At 45.7% G+C, this 15,571-nt stretch overlaps 1 protein-coding gene across 5 annotated transcripts in view; it reads left to right on the forward strand.

Moving 5' to 3' along the window:
- Positions 1-420: 420 nt before the first annotated feature.
- The window catches only part of chdh (choline dehydrogenase), a 69,907-nt gene continuing 54,756 nt past the window's right edge, over positions 421-15,571 (forward strand). For 2 of the 5 annotated variants that reach the window (XM_070894699.1, XM_070894702.1), the window contains exon 1: positions 10,490-10,824. The gene's annotated coding sequence lies outside the window, so the exon portion shown is untranslated. Of the gene's footprint in view, positions 500-1,139; positions 1,229-10,489; positions 10,825-15,571 lie in introns of those variants that run through there. The other 3 variants (XM_070894700.1, XM_070894698.1, XM_070894701.1) reach the window with 3 other exon arrangements.

Here is a 15,571-nt window from a genome sequence, read left to right on the forward strand (position 1 = left end):
TTTTCTCTTTGATTTTCCATCTCCACCAAGCCTCCCTGGCTGTGGGTAGGAGTGCCATTCCGACTGTGGTGATTTTGTGTGAGCTGGAGCTGGGGCAAGCTCCCATAATTTTAATAGGGGGCTTTCTGGGGCGATGTGGATGCTGGGAAGGCTCAATGGCCGCAGAGTTATTTTTATTTCTGCTTCTCTCCCTTTCCAAGAGAGACAGAGAGAGAATAAAAACCCCAAAGGAGAACGATGAATCTAGGATTTGCCGCCACAGCCCAAGGGAGGAAAGGAGGACAGTTGGTGGGAATGGATGCTGCCCAGGGTTATATTGGGGGAAAGCCAGATCTTGATTGAACTGGGAAGCAGTCCGGTCCAGGAATCCGGCTCCGCTCGATGCCACCTGCCCTGCGGAATCCAATCCATTCCAGTTGGATTCGGCCGGTCCGCTCAGTGCGTCATCGCAAACCCAACGGTGGGAACGAGTAAAGTCAGGGGGGTAAAAAAAAAGGGGGTAAGTCAACGAGTTAGTGGCACCCGCCTTCGGGCGATAACGGCATGTAAAACTATGTTGAGCATTTGTGGGAATGGAGAATTGTGTGTGTTTTAAATGGGATTTGGGATGAAGTTTCCACAATTAGCCTGAGAGTAAGAGGAGCTGCGGGTCAGCACCGCTCCGTTTCCCGGGTAACACAGGCCCCGGTTTTGCACCTGAACCTGGCATAATTCGGCGGGGGGCAGGATCCCGCCGCCCGCTCGGAGTTGTTGGCCAGAGGCGCGAACATTTTGCTGACTTTAATTGAAGTGGCGACTTTCCCGTTATTCGAGCGCTGAAGGGGGGAGGGTTGGAGAATCCAGCGGGTCAGCACAGGGCAGGGGCCTGCATTACTGAGGAGGGGGGAGGAATGTCAGAGAGCAGCACACTGAGCAGTCCTGGAGACCAGCTACTGCCATATATAGCCAGCCAGATCTGGTTTCCAGCCAGACCTTCTGGTTCTGGTTGGATGGCTAACGCTGGCTGGGGGTATCCCTGGATGGCTGATCGTGTAACATCTGCAAATGTTAATTGCATTTACCTTTTTATAAAGGTTGGGTCCCCTGCAGCTGATTATCTTTTTGCCCCCAGCAGAAGTTCAGAGAGCCAGGAGGTCAACTGTCAGCAGGCGAAGGAGGGAAACCGAGGGCGGGGAAGAAAAAAACCCAACCGTAGGTGGGAGAGGTTTTCGCAGAGGGGAAACTAGAGGTGGGAGGAATTTTGATGCCGAATAGCCTGGTGTGGTGTTGTAAATTCTATATAATTCTAAGTAATTCTGGTAACACTCAGATTCCCATCATTACCCAGTAACTCACTCAGAATCCCATTAGTAATACAGTAACTCACTGATAGCCAATATGTAACTAGTGTGTAGGTGTGATATCCCTATATCCTATGTATAACTAGTACACAGAACATATGGCCCCCCGAGCCAGCTCTGCCATTTAAGAAGATCATGGCTGATCTTCTCCCTCAACTCCACTTTCCCACCCAATCACCATATCCTTTGATTCCCCTAGAGTCCAAAAATTTATCTCTCTGAACCTTGAATACACTCAATGATTCTGCACCTTTGGGGTTGAGAATTCCAAAGATTCAAAACCCCTGAGTGAAGACATTCCTCTTCGTCTCAGTCTTAAATGGCTGACCCCTTATCTTGAGATTATCTCCCTAATTCTAAACTCTTCAGCCAGGGAAATCAACCCCTCAGATCATCTCTCATTCTTCTAAACTTTCGAGAGTATAGGCCCAGTCTATGCTATATCTCCTTATAGGACAACCCTTTCATCCTAAGAATCAAGCTAGTGAACTTTCGTTGCACTGCCTCTAAGGCAAGTATTTTTAAAATCTTTGTTCTGGGATGTGGGCGTTGTTGGCAAGGCCAGCATTGATTGCCCATCCCTAATTGCCCTTAAGAAGATGATGGTGAGCCGCTGCCTTGAACCGCTGCAGTCCTTGTGGTGAAGGTACTCCCACAGTGCTGTAGGGAAGGGAGTTCCAGGATTTTGACCCAGTGATGATGAAGGAACGGCGATATATTTAATCTTATGTAATATTCCCAAGTCAGGATGGTGTGTAACTTGGAGGGGAACTTTCAGATGATGGTGTTCCCGTGCACCTGCTGCCGTTGTCCTTCTAGGTGGTAGAGTCATGGGTTTGGGAGGTGCTGCCGAGATGCTGCAGTGGACCCTATAGATGGTACACACTGCAGCCACAGGGCACCTGTGATGGAGGGAATGAATGTTGAAGGTGATGGGTGGGGTTCCAATCAAGCAGGTTGCTTTGTCAGTCAGAAGAATGAGAGGTGACCTTATCGAAACGTATAAGATTATGAAGGGGTGTTAGATCTCTTAATTTTCAATGAGTGGCGAACTCCGGTAGTAGATTTAAAGTAATTTTATTCTAGCAGTAGCAACAAGCTCTGGCTGATTGCCAACCCTTTGTCCTTCTGAGAACACATGGCAAAAATGGCTGTTCTTATCCTGGATCAATTTACAGAAATGAACTCTCCTCCTTTGACCTTATTGGCTTAATTGATATGTTGTTAACCCCTAATTGGCTCGCTGCCAAAAGTCCTGAAATGTCAAGTTGATTGATGACTTAATGCAATGTGCTCATTCTCATGTAGATATGGGTCTGTGTTTTCTCAACTTTGCAGCCTGTTTGAATTCTCTATCGGGGGCTTGCCTGGGTGGATGCAGAGAGGATGTTTCCGCTGATAGGGGAGACTAGAACTAGAGAACATAATCTTAGAATAAGGGGCCGCCCATTTAAAACCGAGATGAGGAGAAATTTCTTCTGAGGGTTGTGGATCTGTGGAACTCGCTGCCTCAGAGAGTTGTGGAAGCTGGGACATTGAATAAATTTAAGACAGAAATAGACAGTTTCTTAAACGATAAGGGAATAAGGGGTTATGGAGAGCGGGCAGGAAAGTGGACCTGAGTCCATGATCGGATCAGCCATGATCGTATTAAATGGTGGAACAGGCTCGAGGGGCCGTATGACCTACTCCTCCTATTTCTTATTTTCTTATGTAATGGATATTGTCGAGCTTCTTGTGTTGTTGGAGCTGTACACATTCAGGCAAGTGGAGAGTATTCCATCACACTCCTGACTTGTGACTTGTAGATGGCGGAAAGGCTTTTGGGAGTCAGGAGGTGAGACACTTGCTGCAGAATACACAGCCTCTGACCCGCTCTTGGCGCCACAGTATTTATGCGGCTGGTCCAGTTAAGTTTCTGGTCAATGATGACCCCCGGCAGGATGTTGACGGTGGGGAATTTGGCGATGGTAATGCCGTTGAATATCAAGGGGAGGTGGTTCGACTCGCTTATTGGAGATGGTCGCTTATCAGTCCAAGCCTGAATGTCGTCCAAGTCTTGCTGAATGCAGGCATGAACTGCTTCATTTTCTGAGGAGTTGCGAATGGAACTGTACACTGTACAATCATCAGCGAACATCCCTACTTCTGACCTTATGATGGAGGGAAGGCCATTGATGAAGTAGCTGAAGATGGTTGGACCTAGGACACTGTCCTGAGGAACTCCTGCAGCGATGTCCTGGGGCTGAGATGATTTGACCTCCAACAACCACAGCCATCTTCCTTTTTGTTAGGTATGTCTCCAGCCAGTGGAGAGTTTACCCCTGATTCCCATTGACTTCAATTTTACTAGGGCTCCTTGATGCCACACACCAGTCAAATGCTGCCTTGGTGTCAAGTGCAGTCACTCTCGCCTCATCTCTGGAATTCAGCTCTTTTGTCCATATTTGGACCAAAGCTGCAATGATGTTTGAAGCCGAGTGGTCCTTGTTATATATGCAAACCTGTAAATACCTTGTTTAACCACGAGAGGGCTCATCCCCTGGAGTCCCAAGAGATCGCACAATCCCTTGGGAGCACCTGTACATAAGAAGGCCTCACAGGCTGGAGAGGCACTCTGGAGACCTGTAATAAAGGACTACGGTCACATCTTACTTTGAGCTTGCAGTATCTGGTCTGATTCTTTATTCAAGACACAACTGGTAAGGAGATACAGATGACGAACCCCACCGCAAAAATGCAAAGAACCGTGGGCATCCTGGAGAAATTTTCGGAGGGAGATGATTGGGAAACTTTCATGGAGCGACTCGACCATGACTTCGTGGCCAACGAACTGGAAGGAGAAGCGAACGCTGCCAAATGAAGGACTTCTTTGTACTTGGCATTGGCCATGAAGTAATACTTCGCAAACTTTTGACTGTAGAGACCCCAATCTTGAGTAAAGCCATAGCGATAGCCCAGGTGTTCATTGCCACCAGTGACAAATCTCTCAGCACACGAGTGCTGCTGCAAGTACTGTGAACAAAGTAATGTTGTTTTCGAATCGTAACGTACAAGGCAGGACTCACATGCCTGCAGCTGCACGTCCGCAGGATGTCTCAGAGTCCACCCTCAAGGGTGGTGAATGCAAGGCCATTAACACCTTGTTGGCGCTGCGGTGGTGATCATTGTTTCCATTCATGCCGCTTCAAAGGATACATTTGCAAGGGCTGTGGAACAATGGGACACCTCCAACGTATGTGCAGACGAGCTGCAAACTCTGCTAATCCTGCAAATCACCATGTTGCAGAGGAGGACAGATCCACGGTGGATCACGATGAACTAGAGCCTCAGACTGAGGAGGCAGAGGTATATTGGGTGCACACATTTACCACAAAGTGTCCGGCGATAATGCTGAAGGTTCAAGGTTGAATTTTGAATTGAAGGTGTCAATGGAGCTGGACACGGGCGCGAGCCAGTCCATAATGAGCAAAAAGACTTTCGATAAATTGTGGTGCAGCAAGGCCTCAAGGCCAGTCCTGACTCCCATTCGTACTAAACTGAGAACGTACACAAAGGAACTGATTCCCGTAATCGGCAGTGTTACCATAAAGGTCTCCTACGATGGAGCGGTGAACAATTTACCACTCTGGGTGGTACCGGGCGATGGCTCCGCGCTGTTCGGCAGAAGCTGGCTGGGAAAGATACGCAGGAACTGGGACGACATCCGAGCGCTCTTGTCTGTCGATGACTCTTCATGTGCCCAGGTGCTAAACACGTTCCCCTCGCTGTTCGAACTGGGCATCGGGAAGTTCCAAGGAGCAAAAGTGCAGATCCACTTGATTCCGGGGGCACGACCCATCCATCACAAGTTGAGACCGGTACCGTACATGAAGAGAGAGAGGGTGGAGATCGAGCTGGACAGGCTGCAACGAGAGGGCATCATTTCGCCGATTAGAATTCAACGAGTGGGCCAGTCCAATTGTTCCAGTCCTCAAAGAAGATGGCACCGTCAGAATCTGTGGTGATTACAAAGTAACCATTAATCATTTCTCCCTGCAGGATCAATACACGCTACTAAAGGCAGATGACCTATTTGCGACGCTGGCGGGAGGAAAAACGTTCACGAAGCTGGACTTGACCTCGGCCTACATGACGCAGGAGATGGAGGAATCATCGAAGGGCCTCACCTGCATCAACACGTACAAAGGTCTCTTCATTTACAACAAATGCCCATTTGGGATTCGATCGGCCGCGGTGATATTCCAGAAGAAAATGGAAAGCTTACTGAAGTCGGTCCCGTGCATCGTGGTCTTCTAGGACGACATCTTGGTTACAGGTCGGGACACCGTCGAGCACCTGCAGAACCTGGAGGAGGTTCTTAGTCGGTTCAATCGTGTGGGGCTCAGGTTAAAATGCTCAAAGTGCGTTTTCCTGGCGCCTGAAGTGGAGTTCCTGGGGAGAAGAGTCGCGGCGGACGGCATCAGGCCCACCGAATTGAAGACTGAGGCAATCAAGAACGCACCGAGACCACAGAATGTGACGGAGTTGCGGTTGTTTCTAGGACTCCTGAACTACTTTGATAACTTCTTACCAGGTCTTAGCACATTGTTAGAACCACTGCACTCTTTACTGTGTAAAGGAGATGAATGGGTATGGAGTAAAAGCCAAGAAAATGCCTTTGAGAAAGCTAGGAAACTGTTATGCTCAAACAAATTGCTCGTGTTGCATGGTCCATGTAAGCATTTGGTACTAGCATGTGATGCGTCGTCATACGCTGTCGGGTGTGTATTACAACAATCTAATGAATTTGGGAAATTGCAACCAGTTGCTTATACATCCAGAAGTCTATCCAAGGCTGAGAGGGCCTACAGCATGATCGAAAAAGCAGCGTTAGCATGTGTTTGTGGTGGGTAAAGAAAATGCATCAATACCTGTTTGGAAACCGACCATAAGCCACTTATATCCCACTTTTCTAAAAGCAAGGGGATAAATGCAAATGCATTGGCCCGCATCCAGAGATGGGTGCTCACGTTGTCCGCATACAACTACGCCATCCGCCACAGGCCAGGCACAGAAAACTGTGCCGATGCTCTCAGTAGGCTGCCATTGCCCACCACAGGGGTGGAGATGGCACAACCCGCAGATTTAGTTATGCTAATGGAAGCATTCGAGACTGAGCAATCACCTGTTACCGCCCGACAGATTAGAACCTGGACGAGCCAGGACCCTTTACTGTCCTTAGTAAAAAAAAAAACGTGTGCTCCACGGGAGTTGGTCTAGTGTCCCATTAGAGATGCAGGAAGAAATAAAGCCGTACCAGCGGCACAGAGATGAAATGTCTATTCAGGCAGACTGCCTCCTATAGGGTAATCGGGTAGTGGTGCCAAAAAAGGGTAGGGACACTTTCATTAGTGATCTCCACAATACCCAGCCAGGCATTGTAATGATGAAAGCGATAGCCAGATCCCACGTGTGGTGGCCCGGTATCGATGCAGACTTAGAGTCCTGCATGCACAAATGTAACACATTCACAGTTAAGCAATGCATCCAGGGAGGCGCCACTAGGTTTATGGTCCTGGTCCTCCAAACTGTGGTCCAGGGTCCATGTCAACTATGCAGGACCATTCTTGGGAAAAATGTTCCTAGTGTTTGTAGATGCGTACTCCAAATGGATTGAATGTGTGTTAATGTCGGCAAGCATGTCCGCTGCCACCATTGAGAGCCTGCGGGCCATGTTTGCCACGCACGGCCTGCCCAGACGTCCTTGTGAGTGACAATGGACCGTGCTTCACCAGTGCCGAGTTCAAAGAGTTCATGACCTGCAATGGGATCAAACATGTCACATCTGCCCCGCTTAAACCAGCATCCAATGGTCAGGCAGAGCGAGCAGTGCAAACAATCAAGCAGAGCTTGAAGAGGGTAACTGAGGGCTCACTGCAGACTCTCCTATCCCGAGTCCTGCTTAGTTTACCGCGCATGACCCCACTCGCTCACTGGGGTCCCTCCCGCTGAACTGCTCATGAAAAAGGCACTAAAGACCGGGCTTTCATTTGTCCACCCTGATGTACATGAACGGGGAGAGAGCAAGCGGCTTCAACAGAATAAATGCCATGATCGCGCAAATGTGTCATGCGAAATCGAGATTAATGATCCTGTATTTGTGTTGAACTATGGACAAGGTCCCAAGTGGCTTCCCGGCACTGCCTTGGCCAAAGAGGGGAGTAGGGTGTTTCTGGTCAAACTTTCAAATGAACTCACCTGCAGGAACCACTTGGACCAAACCAAACTCAGATTCACAGACTATCCAGAACAACCCACAATAGACTCTACCTTTTTTGACCCCCCAACACACACACAAGTGGCAACCGACCCAGCGGTTGACCATGAAGCAGAACCCATCACCTGCAGCAGCCCAGCAGGATTCACCATGCCCAGCAAGTCCAGCTGCGCAGCAGCCCAGCGAGGTCCCAACAAACGACTCACCAAAACCAGCATTTTCACCGAGACAATCAACCATGGAAAGGAAGGCCCCAATAGTTACACTATTGACTTTGGGGTGGTGGGGGGGGAAGTGTTATAGATGTAAACCTGTAAATACCTTGTTTAACCACCAGAGAGCTCATTCCTGGAGTACCAAGGGAACCCACAATCCCTTGGGAGCACCTGTACATAAGGAGGCCTCACAGGCTGGAGAGGCATTCTGGAGACCTGTAATAAAGGACTACGGTCACATCTTACTTTGAGCTTGCAGTATCTGGCCTGATTCTTTATTCAAGACACAACAGTCCTGGCGGAACCTGAACTGAGCATCGGTGAGCAGGTTATTGGTGAGTAAGTGCCGCTTAAAAGCACTGTCGACGACATCTTCCATCACTTTGATGATGATTGAGAGTAGACTGATGTGACGGTAATTGGGTGGATTGGCTTTGTCCTACTTTTTGTGGACAGAACATACTGGGCAGTTTTCCACATTTTATGGTAGATGCCAGTGTTGTAGTTGTACTGGAACAACTATGTCCTTCCTCATATAAGGAGACCAAAACTATGCACAGTACTCCAAGTGTGATCTCACCAAAACTCTGTACAATTGTAGCAAAATGTACTTACTCTTGTACTCCAACCCCCTTGCAATAAAGGCCAGCATGCCATTTGCCTTCCTATTTGCTTGCTGTACCTGTATGCTAACTCTGTGTTTCCTGTACGAGGACACTGGAATCTCTCTGAATGCCCACATTTGATAGTTTCTCGTCATTTAAAAATATTGTGTTTTTCTATTCTTCCAACCAAAGTGAATAACCTCACATTTCCCCACATTATGCTCCACCTGCCACCTTAGTGCCCACTCACTTAACCTACATCCCGTTGCACACTCTTTGTCCTCCACCTAGCTTTGTATTGTCAGCAAACTTGGATACATTACACTCAGTCCAGCAATCCGCAGAAATCCGGCCTGGTGCTCCACCTGTTTCTCCCTGGTCATGGGGAAGGAGATATATTGCACTCTTCATTTGTACAGTACATTGGTGACCTGCCGGATGGAGCGATGGGCGGAGAATTGTGATATGTTAGAGATGTCTGCAGTTGCAGACTGGAACGAGCCCATTGCGTCAAAGTTCAACGCTATGATCACTTTGGTCTCCACTCTGAGCGCTGTCCTCAGCCTTGTGCGAGACTCCAAATCTGGCCGAAGGACGTTGCAGAGCTCGGTCAAGACGTCCTTGTTGAATCTCAGCCTCCACACACACAGCTCGTTGCTGAGCTGTAGGAAGGAAAACTGGAGCCGGTACACCCTAGCATAGTAGGGCCTCCTTGGCAGAGGTATGTGCTGCGCCACTCCCATGCCAGCTGACTGAGCACCTTCTCCCTCTTCCTCATTGTGTTGTACAGCCTCTGCAGGCTGTACCCTGGCGAGGCTCTTTGCCTATTATCTGGTGAAGGGGATCCGCCTACCTAACCTCCTCCTCACGCCATCTCCCTGCTGTCCAGCCTCTGTATGATGACATCTGCAGGCCCTTCTGCATGTTGGGCAGCCATGTCTTCTGCCTCCCTTGCCCGCTGCCTCAGGACTTGTTGATCACGGCGATGCCTCCTGCGTGCCTCTGTGAATGTATGTGGAAGAATCATGAAATGGTTCTAGGAATCAATAAGAAAAGACAGACTTGGTTTCCCGTGAGAAAGTAGTGGACAAAGTAGCTTGTGTGACCATCACTGATAAACAAGGGTTTATGGCCATAAACTTGATAAGGAACACATTTGCTTCGTGTGATTAAGCTGGGCTATTCCGCTCGTAAAAGCATAAAGTGTTCTAAAGATAAACAGGCTATCAATTCATGAAGCCCTAGTAACACACTGTGATTGATGAAGCGGGCCATACCTCCTCTAGTTTGTAAGAATAAAAAGGATGCGTCTGTGAGGATAGGCAGACCTTTTGTCTGCCTGCCCCGGAATCTGTAGACTCTGTGCTGGCAGTTTGGTAATGGGTCCGAAGCTGCTTCAATAAAGACGTAAAGATTGAAGGTATCTGACTCGATTGTTGTCGAATGCAGCTGACCACCCGAACTAGGACTTAACACCTCCCTGTCTCTCGCAAGCTGGAGCAGGCGTTTTCCTGAATAAGCTGAGCCCATTATAGGTGAAAGCACGACTCTCTGTGCAGCAGAGATTTATTCTCACTGATCACGAGTAATTACAAAGAAGGAAAATCACATTTAACTCAGCAAGACGTTTTGAAATCCTGCTGCCCTTTTTGAGATGTGGAACAAGCAGCTCTAAGATTTTTTGAAAGATCCAAGCAGATGGAACATTTTTCCAACAGACAAGCACCTCCCAAGAATTTTTTCCAAGAGCCAAGCAGCTGTCAGATTTTTTTGCACTCCCAAAGACCTCCGAGAATTTTTTGCACTCCCAAAGACCTCCGAGAATTTTTTGCACTCCCAAAGACCTCCGAGAATTTTTTGCACTCCCAAAGACGTCAGAGAATATTTTGCTCACCAAAAATACTCACAGGACAGCACCCGGCGCTCTCCCACTCTGCACCGGTCCTAAAAGCCGGCGGGGACACTGTCAGCTGAAGGACCGGCTTTTTGTAGCTAAAAATGGGTCCGGGGGCGGGGCGGAGCAGAGCGGTGCGGTGCGGTGCGCAATTTTGCCGTGTCACTACTGCCGCAAGTCCCACATCACGAGAGTCTGTCAATCGCAGCGGTGGTCCACACCACTGCAAAACCTCCCGGGCCTAATTTATGCGGGGCGGCCAATTGAGCCCAAAGCAGCGGCCAGTCGATTTGATGAATGGCCAGCACAAACGGGCAGTAACAGTCCTTCCCGCGATTGTGAATTTTGGGGCCTGTGTATCTCCTTAATGTGAAATTAATAGCGCAAGGACTAAACAAGGAAGTATAAATTAGAGTGGGTGAATTCAGTGTCAAATCGGGTACAGAAAGAGGAATAATGTGAGGGAAAAGAAAGATTGGATTGAGAGAGGAGAAAAAAAGAGACAGAAAGGGTAAGTACATTGTTTTGTAATTTACATTTATATAAAAAAATGTCCAACAACAATTAAAACCTGAAGGATTGAGACTTCACACTCGTAATAGTTAATTTGCAGTGCCAGTGAGATTGATTGACAGTAATTGCCACTTCTTATGTCATTAAAAGGGTACTTAGACTTGAAATGACAAGACTTGACTTTCTGTGACGAGTTTAGTTTGTATCTACTGTGCAAATACAGTAACTTCACGCTGCTCAAAGCATTTGAATGGTGAGTCAGATGGCGAGATGCCGATTTCGCAAAGCTAACGTAACTCGGACAGCAACTTTTTGATTTTTGATTGCGCATCTGCCCTCGCCTGAAGTTGCAGTGGTTTTGCGCATAAACAATGACTGGCATTATTAGCCGCACTGTTATTTCGCAGCAAATTATGGCCTAATATATTCACTGATATTCTCACTGAAACCGTAAGTATATCATGCAGCAAATTTGAAATGCAGCCTATTAATCTGATTTCTAATATTCTTTGTTTCCAGCTATTTTCTGAACATTTTTCTCCCTATGCCTGTTTTTTCCTATTTAATTGCATATTCCCATCTCATTTGGCTGCCTCTTTGTTTCTCTCTATCTCATTCCTTTTATTTTTCATTCTGTCTCTTTACCTCACTCTTTCACTTTGTTCCTTCTCCCCCTCTCTTTAATTCCCTCTTCCCCTTTTCACATTCTCTTCCCCCCCCCCCCTTCTCTCATTCCTTTTCTCCTTATCCCTTCTTTCCCTCATTGGGGGTCATTTTAACTTTCGGTGAAGGCGGAAAATGGGCAATTGCAGATCAGCTGCCCATAATACACTCGCTGAGTTTTCCTGTTCATTGAAGTCCTGTCTCTCCCCTCCTTTTCCCTTTCTCTTGTTTCTCTCTGTCCCCTTCATTTCTCGCAGGTGACTGCAAACATGACACATTTGTGTATGCTAAGACAATGAAAATGTTTTATTTACAAAAGCAGAGACTTTTGGTATATACTAGAAATTACAAGCAGTATTTAAAAATAAATATTTTGCATCGCATATGTTCGAGTTCACTGTTCCCTCAGCTCCCACTTTCAGCTGCCATCAATGTAAACAGCCACTTGCTTTGAAATATTTGAGTTGAATGTCCCATGGAACTCTAATCTAAACACTCCAGTAATCACTAATGAACCAGATAAGAGACTTGACTTTTATCCCTCTTAACTCCTATTAAGAAGGAGGGACATTCTTTTGACGTCAAAAACAATTTAATTGTTGTAGAAACACAGAGGGTTAGAAATTCGGTTTTCAGTAAAAATTGTATTTTTTGACCAAAACCACTGTTTTCGCTATCGCTATCAGGCCAGAAATTCAACCTTTAATTTGCACAGCGGTAAAAATCGGCATTGCACGAGGACCGCGATCCTCGCTAACTTTAGTCCGAGGCCGATATCGCTGCGAGCGGCGCCATGGGAGGGCGGAAAAACACCAAAGAATAAATTGGAAAAAACAAACGAACAAAAACTCACAAAACATTTACAAGACACTTATCCATCGAATCGCTGCAAAAGAATTAAAAAATAAAAACTTTAACTTACCTTTTTGCAGGTCTTCATACTTACTGCTGCTGGCAGGGCTGCTATGACAGGGTTTTCCCTGTCGGTATTCTGAGCGCAGAATACGGGTGTGGAGAGAGACAAATTTCTGCCAAAAACGCTATTTCGACTGTTGCACGACGGCACTCCTCTCCTCAGCGGTACGTGGAAAACGCCATCACACAAAGGTGCCTGAGGATCCCACCGACCGGATTTTTGCCAAAAAGGGTGAAATAACACCAAAAACCCGGTTGCAAAATCATCGAATTTCTAGCCCAGACATTCTATAACAATATTGCCTGCATGTGATGCAGTGGGTAGCATGTTTTGGTGTGATCAAAGCTCAGCTTGTCACATTTAGCAGCCAACCATTGCAGTATGAAACAATATGGAATCATAGTCCTGTCTGACATCAAACCATAGCAGACTTCTTAACCAAAAACTGTTACACAAAACTGATACAGGAAACAAGATTTCACATTACTGAAATACCACATATTCTCTTAATATAAGGAAGCAAAGCCTCAGGATCAGTCTTGGCTGTTACAATGATTTAAAAAAAAAACTCAGTGCAGAGCTACGGTCACATTCAAAACACATAACTAGGTAGGAATCTCACTTTAGGAACAGCTATCTCATCAGCTGTGAGATAGAAGACCAAATAACCCTTTTTGAAATGATAAAGAAACACATCACCCTTTTCAATTCTATTTTGGACAACAAAGTACTTTTTTATATGCACTAAAATAAAACAGCACTCATTAAAAAAAATTGTGACGTAACTAAAGTGCATCTGTATATAAATGTCGTTTGCAGGCAAAATGACAAAAAAAAGCAAATGAGAGGGAAAGCAGTTAAGAATGTGGAATTTCTTGTGGCAGGGATAGAAAACAAGAAAACTTTTGATGTGGATAAGCACTAGAGGCCAAAGAACCATGATGTGATTGGCAAAACAAAAATTGCCAGCTTCACTATGCCAATACAGAAGCAAGAGCAGGGATGCTATCTGTATTTTAATAGCGAGAAAAGAAAAACTGAGGAAGTAGCTAAAATAAAACCACAGAAAACTGTTCCATTACGCTAACTCAGCTGATCCTGACAGAAGTGGTGTATAACCTGCTTCCTGCATCAGAGGTAACCCCGTTTGAGCAAATGACAAGTGTGTGGTTCTGCAATCACCTGAAGATCATGATCAAACTAAAATTATTTCTTGTGTACATCTATTAATACTCGGTCCAGTTTGTAAAAATCAAAGAAGGGAACATTGCACATTTGTGAATATGGCCTGGATTTGTTTGGTGCTCAGAATTGGTGACAAAATTGAAAGGACATTCCAATTTTCAGCACTTGTATCCTGTGCATTAATGGACAGACCTATTCACAAATATATATACAATTTCAAAAGTTGATGTTTGATCATTTTGGTTGCAGTATCAATCCACAGAAGAAGGGGCATTTAAACTCTTAACCACTGATTTCACACTGGGCTTTGATAGCAAAAGGGTCATTGCACAGAATTTAATCAATATCCAGCAAATCTGATGATGCAAAGTCAAATTTAAATTAAAAATAAAACCCTTTTAATGTACACTAAATTAATCTATATTTGTAGCTAAAGTTACAAAATCTCTACCTTTTGGGAATTGATAGTGTTGATATGTTGGTTTGCAACTGGTATCCTAAATATACCCTGACGATGGGTTTTTGCTCATCCCAGTTTCATGATTTAAAAAAAATTGTACAGTTCATTTGACTTAATTGTCGAATAGTGCAAGCTAGTTTGTATGTCTACTGTATATTGTCGAGGAAATCAAATTTTACATTGGTATGTGTAGATCACTCATTTATTTTTAAAGTTTTGTGGCATTTAGAATGCATTTACACTGCACCCGTTCACATTGTCACTGCGATTATAGTGCAAATACTGCATGGATCCTGAAGGAGGGAGCCCTGCTTCGCTCCAGATTCCGTTAAAACATAACTCCCGATTGACATGACAGATGTTTAGCATTGGTGTGAGGCCAAAACTGCTTTGCGCTGATGCTAAACCTGTAGTGTAAATGCATGCTAAGTTACACAGTTTTAATGAATTATTACAAGAAGACGTTAATAAACTTGCAGAATGGGCATATGTAAATGACAATAGAATTTCAATATAGATAAGTGTGAACGGGTGCATTTTGATTAAAGGAATAGAGGCCAAATACTCCTTGTAAAATAAGAGCATAAATGGGGTACATAGCAGAGAGATTTAGGGGTACGGATTCACAAATCATTAATAGTAGCAACGTAGGTTAACAAGACCATAAAAAAAATGATGAGGGTGTGGTTCTGCAATCACCTAAAGATCATGATCAAACCAAGCACTGAGTGCGACAATTTCAGATCATAACATCTTCCCCCATTTTTTCAGATGGCAGCTGTTGATGGTTCTGCTATTCCCATTTACACCTTTTCTAGACTCATTTTTGTTTCTTTACTTGTCCCATTGCCATCTCCTTTTGCCTTGCACCATCATCCCTTTTGTCACTTAATCTCTCCTGCCTTCCATCTTATCACAGACCTTCCCTTTTTTTCTTTTCTCCCCATCCCTCTTTCCCTGCCTCTTTACCTGCTTAAAACCTGTTACATCTCTAACTTTTTCCAGTTCTGATGAAAGGTCATCAACCTGAGACATTAAATGTTTCTCTCTCCACAGATGCTACTTGACCGACTGAGTATTTCAATATTTTCTGTTTCATATTCCCAGCATCTGCAGTATTTTGCTTTGATCATAAATATAAGCTAAACATTAATAAATCCAATAAGGAATTCAGGAGAAACTTCTTCACCCAGAGAGTGGTTAGAATGTGAAACATACTTACCACATGGAGTAGCTGAGGCGTAGAGCATAGATCCATTTAAGTGGAAGCTAGGGCCTCAATTTTGGCGAGCCTGTTTTTCGGCGCACTTCCCAGAGTTGCGCCGCTTATGTACGTTCCGAGCTGCGCCGAAAAATGTTGTTGCCACTTTGGCCACTGTCCGACCTCTTCACTGCAGTCGCGCAGCGTGGCCAGTCGAGTCGTGGGTGGAGCCAGCGTTCTGCGCTGGAAAATATGCCGGGACATCTGCACATGCGCAGTGGAGTCCGCTAGTGATGTCCGCGCATGAGCAGTAGCGCTGA

The sequence above is a fragment of the Pristiophorus japonicus genome, chromosome 12 (genome assembly GCF_044704955.1).
Source record: "Pristiophorus japonicus isolate sPriJap1 chromosome 12, sPriJap1.hap1, whole genome shotgun sequence".
NCBI classification, from domain to species: domain Eukaryota; kingdom Metazoa; phylum Chordata; class Chondrichthyes; family Pristiophoridae; genus Pristiophorus; species Pristiophorus japonicus.